Genomic DNA, 13,130 nt, shown 5'->3' with positions numbered 1-13,130 from the left:
CATTCAGAAATTCTTTTCATTTCTTCTTAAATACTTGTTGGTTATCTGTCAGACTTTTGATACTATTTGGTAAGTGACCAAAGACTTTAGTGCCAGTATAATTCACCCCTTTCTGTGCCAAAGTTAGATTTAATCTTGAATAGTGAAGATCATCCTTTCTCCTAGTATTGTAGTTATGCACACTGCTATTACTTTTGAATTGGGTTTGGTTGTTAATAACAAATTTCATAAGAGAGTATATATACTGAGAAGCTACTGTGAATATCCCTAGATCCTTAAATAAATGTCTGCAGGATGATCCTGGGTGGACTCCAGCTATTATTCTGATTACACGCTTTTGTGCAATAAATACTTTATTCCTCAGTGATGAATTACCCCAAAATATGATGCCATATGAAAGCAATGAGTGAAAATAGGCGTAGTAAGCTAATTTACTAAGATGTTTATCACCAAAATTTGCAATGACCCTTATTGCATAAGTAGCTGAACTCAAACGTTTCAGCAGATCATCAATGTGTTTCTTCCAATTTAATCTCTCATCAAGAAGAGAAACAAGCTCTCCACAATAGTTCACATAATGGACAACTGTCACGGTTCCTTTGATTACTAATACGGGTCCCATGGAAATCCAGATAGATAACCCTCACATCAAAATACTGACTCCACAGTTTACAACTGTTCTCCATGCTTCGAGCAGTCGTTCGAATAGATAACGGGCATATCCCAACACAAACATCCATCTCGTATAACAAGAAACATGATTCCCCGGAACAGGTGATAAGTTTCTATTGGTCCACAGTCCAATCTCGATGCTCCTGTGCTCATTGCAGTCGTCATTTGCGCTGTCGATGTGTTCACATGGTAACAAGAAGAGATCGCCTTGTGCGTTGCCTCTTACTCAACAATGTACACTGAAAGATCACTCTGAAACATTTGTGACCTGCCGTTTGACACATATTGTCAACTATCCTGTTCTCTAGGGTGAGTGAAAATAACGTTTACAGACTGACACAGCACATCTGGCACACAGTAAGGACCAGCAACCACACAGGAACGGGTGCTCGCAAAAGCCACGAGAGGGCGCTAAGGCCACGAGAGGGCGTTGCTATAGAAACACGGGTGGAGCGCACGGGGACGGTCGCCGTTCACCACGTGCAAGCGTTGGGAGTAACATGCAGCTACTCGTAACGGAAACCGGCTGGGATGCATGTAATTTTTGTATTGTGCGAAATCTTCCCACAGTAAGGTGTCGTGCTACATATAATTCACCGTCCTGCATCGCCAATTGTGCAAAACGGGCTCGGTTCATTTGCACAATCCGGATGTTGGCCGCCGACGAACAACACGGATAGTTTCGGCGGAAGAAAGCGTCTTCGAAAGGGCTCAGCGTACGCCGTCGACAAGCACACGAGGTATATCCCGCGCCACTGATATCCCCCAACCCTACCTCTGGTGCACTGGATATGACGAAGGACTGCATGTGTTTCAATTGCCGGCCGCTGGTGGCCGAGCGGTTCTGGCGCTACAGTTTGGAACCGCGCGACCGCTACGGTCGCAGGTTCGAATCCTGCCTCGGGCATGGATGTGTGTGTTGTACTTAGGTTAGTTAGGTTTAAGTAGTTCTAAGTTCTAGGGGACTTATGACCTCAGCAGTTGAGTCCCATAGTGCTCAGAGCCATTTGAACCATTTTGTGTTTCAATTCCAACGCGTCCAGGCATTGCAACCGGGGGACTACAACAAGAGCAAAGGATTTGCGTGGTATTTTCTGCAGGAATTTCCTGCACACTGAAGTTTCACAGTGAGTGTCCTCTTCACCGATGAGATCGCGTTCTCACTCGAGGGTGCGATGAATGTTCACAGCCTTCATACGTGGGTGGATGTGAGCCCACATGCTACACGTACGCGTGCCTCACAGCGCAAATTTAGCCGTATCGTGTGGGCTGGCATCGTCGGAGGCTGTTTAATTGGGCCATACATTCTCCCTGACCGACCTGGTGGTCGCGGTTATCTCGCATTCCTCTGAGAGCTCCTACCGGATATGTTGAACGATGCCGCCATGCCCATTCTTCGTCGCATGCGATTTTAGCATGACGGAACCCGTACGCATATCAGCAGACAAGTGACAGCACATCTGCAGGAAATCTTTCGCAGCCGCTGGATTGGACACAGTGGTCAGTCGGATAGCCACCATGATCGCCCAACACGTCTTCTGTTGATTTTTTTGCTGTGGGGGGTACCTGAAAGACCTTGTGTATCAAACACCTGTTACATCGTCGGAGGACCTAGTGGGCCGGATTGTTGCGGCAGCAGGATGTTTTCGAGATGCATCAGCTGTCTTTGAAAGGGTGCGCCGTTCGATGCAGCGTCGATGTCAGTCGTGTCTCCATGCATCTTGACAAAATTTTGAGCATTTGCTTCAGTTTCCAACTCGGGCATGGATGTGTGTTATGTCCTTAGGTTAGATGTTGTTGTTGTGGTCTTCAGTCCTGAGACTCGTTTGATGCAGCTCTTCATGCTACTCTATCCTGTGCAAGCTGCTTCATTTCCCAGTAGCTACTGCAGCCTCCATCCTTCTGAATCTGCTTAGTGTATTCATCTCTTGGTCTCCCTCTACAATTTTTACCCTCCATGCTGCCCTCCAGTACTAAATTGGTGATCCCCTGATCCCTCAGAACATGTCCTACCAACCTATCCCTTCTTCTAGTCAAGTTGTGCCACAAACTCCTCTTCTCCCCAATTCTATTCAATACCTCATCATTAGTTATGCGATCTACCCATCTAATCTTCAGCATTCTTCTGCAGCACCACATTTCGAAAGCTTCTATTCTCTTCTTGTCCAGACTATTTATTATCCATGTTTCACTTGCATACATGACTACACTCCATACAAATACTTTCAGAAACGACCTCCTAACACTTAAATCTATACTCGATGTTAACAAATTTCTCTTCTTCAGAAACGCATTCCTTGCCATTGACAATCTACATTCGGCCGGCCTCGGTGGCCGAGCGGTTCTAGGCGCTTCAGTTCGGAACCGCGCGACTGCTACGGTCGCAGGTTCGAATCCTGCCTCGGGCATGGATGTGTGTGATGTCCTTAGGTTAGTTAGGTTTAAGTAGTTCTAAGTTCTATGTGACTGATGACCTCAGATGTTAAGTCCCATAGTGCTCAGAGACATTTGAACCATTTTTGAACAATCTACATTTTGTATCCTCTCTACTTCGACCATCATCAGTTATTTTGCTCCCGAAATAGCAAAACTGCTTTACTACTTTAAGTGTCTCATTTCCTAATCTAATTCCCTCAGCATCACCCGACTTCATGCGACTACATTCCATTATCCTCGTTTTGCTTTTGTTGATGTTCATCTTATATCCTCCCTGCAAGAGACTGTCCATTCCGTTCAACTGCTCTTCCAAGTCCTTTGCTGTCTCTGACAGAATTACAATGTCATCGGCGAAACTCAAAGTTTTCATTTCTTCTCCATTGATTTTAATACCTACTCCTTTACTGCTTGTTCAATATGCAGATTGAATAGCATCGGGGAGAGGCTAGAACCCTGTCTCACTCCCTTCCCAACCACTGCTTCCCTTTAATGTCCCTCGACTCTTATAACTGCCATCTGATTTCTGTACAAATTGTAAATAGCCTTTCGCTCCCTGTATTTTACCCCTGCCACCTTCAGAATTTGAAAGAGTATTCCAGTCAACATTGTCAAAAGCTTTCTCTAAGTCTACAAATGCTAGAAACGTAGGTTTGCCTTTCCTTAATCTATCTTCTAAGATAAGTCGTAAGGTCAGTATTGCCTCACGTGTTCCAACATTTCTACGGATTCCAAACATATCTTCCCCGAGGTCGGCTTCTACCAGTTTTTCCATTCGTCTGTAAAGAATTCGCGTTAGTATTTTGCAGCTGTGACTTATTAAACTGATAGTTCGGTAATTTTCATATCTGTCAACACCTGCTTTCTTTGGAATTGGAATTATTATATTCTTCTTGAATTCTGTGGGAATTTCGCGTGTCTCATACATCTGGCTCGCCAGACGGTAGAGTTTTGTCAGGACTGGCTCTCCCAAGTCTGTCAGTAGTTCTAATGGAATGTTTTCTACTCCAGGGGCCTTGTTTCGACTCAAGTCTTTCAGTGCTCTGCCAAACTCTTCACGCAGTATCATATCTCCCATTTCATCTTCATTAGGTTAGTTAGGTTCAAGTATTGTATTGTATTGTATGTTAACCGGGACCTAGAAACGATGGAGAGGCTCCGTCCCCGCCGCAGCCGCAGTGGTCCACAACCCCACGCTGACTGCCGCAGTCCACTTCATCCCTCCGCCGCCCCACACCGAACCCAGGGTTATTGTGCAGTTCGGCTCCCGGTGGACACCCCCCCCCCCCCCCCCCAGGGAACGTCTCACACCAGACGAGTGTAACCCCTATGTTTGCGTGGTAGAGTAATGGTGTTGTACGCGTGCGTGGAGAACTTGTTTGCGCAGCAATCGCCGACATAGTGTAACTGAGGCGGGATAAGGGGAACCAGCCCGCATTCGCCGAGGCAGATGGAAAACCGCCTAAAAACCATCCACAGACTGGCCGGTTCACCGGACCTCGACACAAATCCGCCGGAGGGATTCGTGCCGGAAAGTCGTGCGTTAGACCGCACGGCCAACCGGGCGGGCTAGGTTTAAATAGTTCTAGGTCTAGGGGACTGATGACCTCAGATGTTAAGTCCCACAGTACTTGTAGCCATTTGAACCATGTGACTATAACTGCAACGCCATTTAGTAGTCCCGGATGGCCTTTGCAACCCCCGGTTTCTATGTGATTACTGATCCTTGTATGCCCGATGTGCCATATCAGTTTGTAAACGTTATTTGAATCACCCTCTATAGAGCATACAGTCCTCCGTCAACTATGTTCAGTAACGACGCGTGCACGTCATACACTTCGTTGTCCACTCATAGTGTTACCATACAGCAAATTTCCGTTCACGGTAGTAGCACGCCGACAGCTGAATAACTTCGCCTTTCCGAGATTCCCGTTCCCAGGCACCGGGCCAGAACAATCTGCCCTCTATCAAAGTCGCTTATGTCACAGGATTTCCCTATCTGCGTTCCGTACAGTCACTATAATGGTTCCCCATTCGTCTAAGTTCCGCTTACATTCTTTTGTTGCCACCCAACGTGGTCGTTTCGTCACGAGGTGGCATTCAATTTTGCGATGGGTACTGATCATGGCGTTTTGGCTCATCAATAAATATGCCTGTAATAATCAAAAGTTATTTTTTTCTTAAACTGGAATACCATTACATGTGTAATATCTTTGTTAATGTGATCCACTGCCGGCCTGGGTGGCAGAGCGGTTCTATGCGCTACAGTCTGGAACCGCGCGACCGCTCCGGTCGCAGGTTCGAATCCTGCCTCGGGCTTGGATGTGTGTGATGTCCGTAGGTTAGTTAGGTTTAAGTAGTTCTAATTTCTAGGGGACTGATGACTTCAGAAGTTGTCCCATAGTGCTCAGAGCCATTTGAACCATTTGTGATCCACTGGTAAATAAATTTGCTGTTACTGTTACTGCGTACGGTCGCCGATTCACAGAAGTAGTTTAGCACGAGGGCAAAATGTTTTATTCAGTAAAATCTGTCAGATACATGAGATATTGATTTGGAACTGAGGAAGAAGTTAATGAATGTGTACGCCTGGAGCACAGCATTATGTTGAAGTGAAATGTGGGTCCTGGGAAGTGAGGAGGAGACGAAACAGGAACAATTTGAAACGTAGTACTGTCGTAGAATGTTAAAAATTATGTGAGGAAATGAAAAGTACTAAATACAGGGTGTAAAAAAAGTAATATGTTGCAGTGCCTGTGGCACTGCAATATAGTATTTCATGCCAAGACAAGGCCGCGACAATAATCATAAGTCTCTCTCTGTGCGGCAATCACAGCGCTTGTGCGAGTGCAAGACGTAGACACAGGGTGACATGTGGAAGTTCGGGTCGGTCCCGCAGGCGTGCTCGGATGCCCGAAGCGGTTAATGCGACCGCTCGCATAAAGCGGGGAATCGGGTCCCGAGTCCTGGTCTGCCACAAATTTTCGTTGTCTCCAGTATACTGTGCAGCTGGAGTCTGATCACATTCGCAGTTTCGAATACTTTTCCTGAAGGCAACAGTATTAGTCAAAACTAGGAAAGGTTCCTATAGTTATGTGTCTATAAACCCGTTGAAAATGGGTAATCTGCCCTTCCATTCCTGTGTGTCTCTTACGCAGCATTAGACGCTGTAGGCCAGTGGTCGTCAAACAGCAGCCCACGAGCAGCTCGCGGCCCGAATCATTCGCGCGGCCCGCGATTCTCAGTCGTATTTTATAACAGCACGCACCTAGTAATCAACAGATGAATCCAATACCATTAACTAACATAAAAGCTTCTTTAGAGTGTAATTTTCCTGCTCTGTAACAAAGAAAAATACAAAGCTATCATTAATGATTGAAGCGATTGCATAAATTCACTACAGCTACATAATGATATATTGTCACAAAACTCAACATTCGTATAGAAAAACTCAAAACATATAGTATTGTTGAAGCTGCACTTCAAATTTATGCCACGAGATACGAACACGATCATTCAGGGAAGGAGGTGACAGGCGGCAAGAAAGCGTAGACTGTGGTTGAAACGCATTCATATCAGTTTGCCCAACAGTGCAACGACACTGCAGAACGAAGTTCGACAAAGACCCACCAACTGCCAACTTGATTCAGCGATGGTATGCGCCCTTTATAAAGTTTCAGGGTGGTTCTTCCAGGATGGTTCTGCAAGGGGAAACCGACTGGTCGGCTTACAGGGAGTGGTGAAACGGTTGACCGCGTGCTGACGAGCCCACAGAATTCGGCGAACAGAGGAAGCAGAGAGCTGGACGTACCACAACCAACTGTTAGGAAAATATTAAGAAAACATCTGAAGATGAAGCCTTACCGATTGCAACTGCCTAATTCACCCGCTCCCGATGACATCAGATCCTTTGAATTTTCGACACAGTTGCAAATGTTTATGGAAGAGGATGTTGTGAGAAAAACATCTTCAGTGACGCAACAAAATTCTTTTGTGAATTCCACAGTGAACAAGCACAGTGTGCGAATCTGGGGGACGAAAAATCCTCTCGCTATCGTGCAGCACATTCATGATTCACCATAAGTTAATGTGTCCTGTGCACTCTCGCTGTTTAAAGTTTACGGTCTTTTCTCAAAATAGCTGCGAAAAGACCGTTGCACGACTCGTGTATATGGACATGCTGGAAAACTGGTTCATGCCACAAATGAAGACCTCCAGTGTGCACTTCATCTACGAATATGATGTTACTCCGCCCCACTTCCATCATTATGTTGGCGAATTCCTAATCAGGAAGCTGTGAAACGGATGTATCGGTCTTGGTGAAGTTCAGGATCCATGTCAAAAACTTCAATCTCTCCCAACCTAATATCATGTTTTCGCGTGAAGTTATGTGAAAGATCCAGTGTTTAGCCTCCTCTACCAATGCACCCATCAGACGTCTATCAACAGTGCTTTCGAACAGGTTGATAGGGACATGCTGTGCCGAACATGGAAAGGACTTCATTATCATATCGATACCTACAGCATCGGTAGTGGAATTGCCCATGCAGAGCACTTGTAAAAAAATAAAAGAAATGGAATCTTACTATCTGTGTGCAAAACTCTGTGGCAATAAGTCGAATAACATAGCAACCGCAAATCCGTGAGATCGCTTTTATCATTTATAATAACCTTGTACGTACAGAGACAATAACGTTTTAAGATATTCAATTGACGTTGTTAAATTCGGCCTTGAGCTAAGTAAATTTGACCACTTACATCCGGGACAGAGGGGTTAGAGGGTGTGAGCGAATTTTTTCCGTTTGTCTCCCAATCCTGAAAACTCGTTGGGTGTTGTGACTCGTACCCATCAGCTGTTACTGTATAAGTTACAAACCACAATTACATGGCCGCGCGAGGTGGCGGCGTGGTTCGAGGAGCCATGTCACGGATTACGCGGCCTCTCCCGCCGGAGGTTGGAGTCCTCACTCGGGCATGAGTGTGTGTGGTGTTCCTATCGTAACTTAGTTTAAGTATTAAGTCTAGGGACCGATGACTTCACCAGTTTGATCCCTTACGAATTCACACACATCTGAACATTTGAACAATTGCATGGATTCGTGAATGCGCACTACACTGAGGTGACAAAAGTCATGGGACAGCGATATGGACACGCCCAGATGGCGGTAGAATTGCGTACACAAGGTATAAAAGGGACGCAGATTGGTGGAGCTGTCATTTGTAATTGGAAAGGTTTCCGACGTGGTTATGACCGCACGTCGGTAATTAACAGACATTGAACGCGGAATGGTTGTTGGAGCTAGACGCATGGGACACTCAATTTCTGAAATCGTTACTCATTAACCCGAGATCGACAGCGTCAAGAGTGTGCCGAAAATGCTAAATTTCATGCAATTCTTCTCAGCACGCACAAGGGAATGGTCGACACCCCTCACTTAATAACCGAGAGCAGCACTGTGAGCGTATAGTTATCAGTGCTAACAGACAAGTAACCGAAGAATCAATGTGGGGTCTACGACTTACGTATGAGTTAGGACAGTGCGACGTGATATAGCATTAATAACGTTTGCTATGTTATTCGACTTATTGCCACAGAGTTTTGCACACAGATAGTAAGATTCCATTTCTTTTATTTTTTTACAAGTGCTCTGCATGGGCAATTCCACTACCGATGCTGTAGGTATCGATATGATAATGAAGTCCTTTCCATGTTCGGCACAGCATGTCCCTATCAATGACAGTTTCCACTCTCGCCGGCATACGTTCAATCAGATGCCGGAAGGTTTCTTGGGGAATTGTAGCCCATTCTTCACGGAGTACTGAACTGAGGAAAGGTATCAATGTCGGTCGGTGAGGCCTGGCACGAAGTCGGCGTTCCAAAACATCCCAAAGGTAATGTATAGGATTCAGGTTAGGACTCTGTGCAGGTCAGTTCATTACAGGGATGTTACTGTCGTGTAACCACTCCGCCACAGGATGCGCGTTATGAACAGGTGCTTGATTGTGTTGAAAGATTCAATCGCCATCCCCGAATTACTCTTCAACAGTGGGAAGTAAGTAGTTCCTTAAAACATCAATGTAGGCCTGTGCTGTGATAGGGCAACGGAAAACAACAAGGGGTCCAAGCCCACTCCATGAAAAACACGACCACACCGTAACACCACCGCCTCCAAATTTTGCTGTTGGCACCACACACGCTGGCAGATGACATTCAACGGGCATTCGCCATGCCCACACCCTGCCGTCGGATCGCCACATTGTGTTTATCTGCACAACGTTCTCCCACTGTTCAATTGTCTAATGTTTACGCTCCTTATACCAAGCGAGGCGTCGTTTGTCGTTTACCGGCGTGATGTGTGGCTTATGAGCAGCCGCTCGACCATGAAATCCAAGTTTTCTCACCTCCTGCCTAACTGTCACACTACTTGCAGTGGATCCTGATGCAGGTTGCAATTTCTGTCTGGATAGATGTCTGCCTATTACACATTACGACCCTCTTCAACAGTTTGCGGTCTCTGTCAGTCAACAGACGAGGTCGGCCTGTACGCTTTTGTACTGTATGTGCCCCTTCACGTTTCCAGTTCACTATCACATCGGAAACACTGGACCTAGGGAAGTTTAGGAGTGCGGAAATCTCACTTACAGACGTATGAGTCAAGTAACACAGTCACCTGACCGCTTTGAAAGCCCATGAGTTCCACGAAGCGCCCCATTCTGCTGTCTCACGATATTTGTTACTGAGGTCGCTGATATGGAGTATCTAGCAGTAAGTGGCAGCACAATGGACCTAATATGAAAAACCTATGTTTTTGGGGATGCCCGGATATTTTTGATCACATAGTGCAGCACGCACGACATCGCCTGTAGCGATTACCCTGGATTCGTGACCATGTCGGTTTGACCCTGGACGACTGGAAAACTGTGGCTTGGGTAGATGAGTCCTGATTTCAGTTGGTGGGAGCTGACGGTAGGGTTTGAGTCTAGCGCACACTCAACGAAGCCTGGGACTAGAGTTGCTAAAAATGCACTGTTAAAGCTTCTGGTTTCTCCTTAATTGTGTGGACGATGTTTACACGAAATGGACTGGGTCTTCTAGTCCAACTGAATCTGTCATTTATTTTGAATGGTTAAGTTCGGCTATTTCTTCCGAAATAACGATGGAAAATTTTAATGGATGACAGTGTACCATGTCACTGGGCCTCAGTTGTTCGAGACTGATTCGCAGAACGTTCTGGACAATTCCAGGGAGTGATTTGGCCATCCTCATATCCGTACATGAATCCTATCGAACACTTCCGAGACATAATCTAGAGATCCGTTCATGCACAATATCCTGTACCGGCAACACGTTCGCAATTACTGTGGGCCGCTATAGAGGCAGCGTACTTCAATTTTTCTGCTGGGGTCTTCCAAAGACTTATTGAGTCTATGCTACGTCTATTTGCTTCACTACGCCGGGCAGGGAGAGGTCCGACACGATATTGGTAGGTACCTCATGACTTTTGTCACCTCAGTTTATAGAGACGATCATCTTCAAATGCGGTACATACTTGTAACAAGGAATATTAAATTTAACAAGGCAATGAGTAGAAGAAAATGACACTCAAAACGTTTAGAAAACATTTGTGACGGTCTCTTATATTGCATGCTGCATTAAAATATAACTGTTATTAATCCATTGATGATTCGCTCACACATACAACACGACGCTTCGACCGGCAATTACAGTGTCACAGCATTGGGGTCGCTGAGCGTGAGACCAGTCTTAAATAGAGAGTAGTCAACACGAAGTATTTCGAATGGTGCTGGCTATTAAGGATCAGTACTTTGTGTCATTAAGCCGGTAATCTTAAAAAAATGGCTCTGAGCACTATGGGACTTAACAGCTATGGTCATCAGTCCCCTAGAACTTAGAACTACTTAAACCCTTACTAACCTAAGGACATCACACAACACCCAGTCATCACGAGGCAGAGAAAATCCCTGACCCCGCCGGGAATCGAACCCGGGAACCCGGGCGTGGGAAGCGAGAACGCTACCGCACGACCACGAGCTGCGGACCGGTAACCTTAACATGAGCTTAATTTTATTAGTCTATTGGGGGTTCAAAACTCATTAATTTACACAGCTTACCACCTAGTAATAAGATCGGTACTTATGGGATTCAAAGACATCTGGCTTCATCCGGATTGCATCACAAACGTCGGCCGCATGCTCGTGTAACATCTGCACGTTTTCTATGGGTTGGGTATACACCAACGCCTTTAAACGTCCCCTTAGCTAGAAATTGATGGAATTGAGGTCCGATGAGCTACCGGACCTCCTCGTCAAATCCATCGGTCACGAAACATTGCGATGGGGCAATGCCGCACAATTCCTAAAGGATGAGATGGTGACACGTCGGGCATAAAGCACAGTCGTTTTGTTTGTGCGAGGGAAGTGTTCTCCAACACCGCCAGCAATTCTTTGCGCAGAAACCGCAAGATACATAGGACCTCTTAATCTCTTTGGTAAATTGTGTTGACGTATGAGTCCGTCACCGACTACTCCCATCTATACATAGATACTGAAGCGATGCTTCTGCTTGCCTCTATGATTTGCCGTGGATTTGCATCTACACATTCGTTAAAAAAACAAAACAAAAAATCGTTCAAATGGTTCTGAGCACTATGGGACTCAACATCTGAGGTCATCAGTCCCCTAGAACTTAGAACAACTTAAACCTAACCAACCTAAGGACATCACACATATCCATGTCCGAGGTAGGATTCGAACCTGCGACCGTAGCAGTCGCGCGGTTCCGGACTGAAGCGCCTAGAACCACTCGGCAACCGCGGCCGGCTACCCATTCGTGCATATTTCGATAATATGGTTTCATCTCTTGTGACGGCATACTCGATTGAATACTACGTATTACTTGTCACAAGTAAAGCGGTCCATATCTCATTATGTGTTAGTTTCCGGACATATACGAAATTTTCTTCTGTAGGGATATTTGTCATTTAAAAAAAAAAAAAAGCACCGTGTAGAATATAAGTCTAAGGAAAATACGTGAAGAAATGACAGTTTAGAATTGAATATGCAAGAGATTGTAGATGATGGGTGTAGTTTACGCATGAATGAAGAGATTGGCAAGGGAAAGGGAAAGATGGAGGTTAGCATCAAAACAATCGAAAGATTATAACTTAAAAGAAAGGACGTTCCTGAAAAACTTTTAAGTTTGTAGCTTTAATTTGCTATGTAAGCGTTACTGCTAGCCAATAAAAGCAGGTTAAAAGCTGTGAGCTGTCTGGGGAAGTTAATCTTGCATTACTAAGCAACTGTTTCACCAGGTATCTAGTCTAGGTTTACCAAATTCCCAACCAGACTTAACATTAATTATAATCTTTTAATAGTCATACAACAACCGGTAATATATATATAAAAAAGAGAATTTAAATAAAAAGAAAGAAATCAGTTTATATTTGGAAATTTATTTTTAAGATTGATCATTGAAATTTCAGCATATTAAACTTTATTCCTAACTAAACTGGTGCCTTATTTAGGATTGTGAAAATGTGAGATTGCAATCTTACGGAACACATCAAATATGGAGCCAAGATTGGGAGACTGCATACAACACTGCATTCATCAAACAACACACAAAGAATGTTGAAACGTATGCAAGAGAAAGTTAACCACTAAAAACAGATTCAAATTTTCACCCAAAGAAATTACGTTCGTAGCACAATCCTGTCCATCATGTAATTACCACACACTGGTATACTGAATTCATACTAACTCTCTGTGAAATCTTCCCAAAAGGAATAGCTGAGGGCTACTTTGATGATTACACCACATGCTTCACGTGGTCAACTTGGTTTACACAAAGCGTATAACTCCACAGTAATTTTAATAATTAAAATAAATTAGATCAAAAGCAATTTCCAAAAGAAAAACCTCGAACTGGTTATTAACGTCTTACTGTTAACCTGACGGGTCAAACAGTTATATAAGCACGTGGTACTGGTCTCGCAAAGTACACC

This window comes from Schistocerca nitens, chromosome 9 (genome assembly GCF_023898315.1).
Source record: "Schistocerca nitens isolate TAMUIC-IGC-003100 chromosome 9, iqSchNite1.1, whole genome shotgun sequence".
Lineage (NCBI taxonomy): Eukaryota > Metazoa > Arthropoda > Insecta > Orthoptera > Acrididae > Schistocerca > Schistocerca nitens.
The sequence above is the reverse complement of the archived record's forward strand: the minus strand, read 5'-3'. Positions refer to the sequence as shown.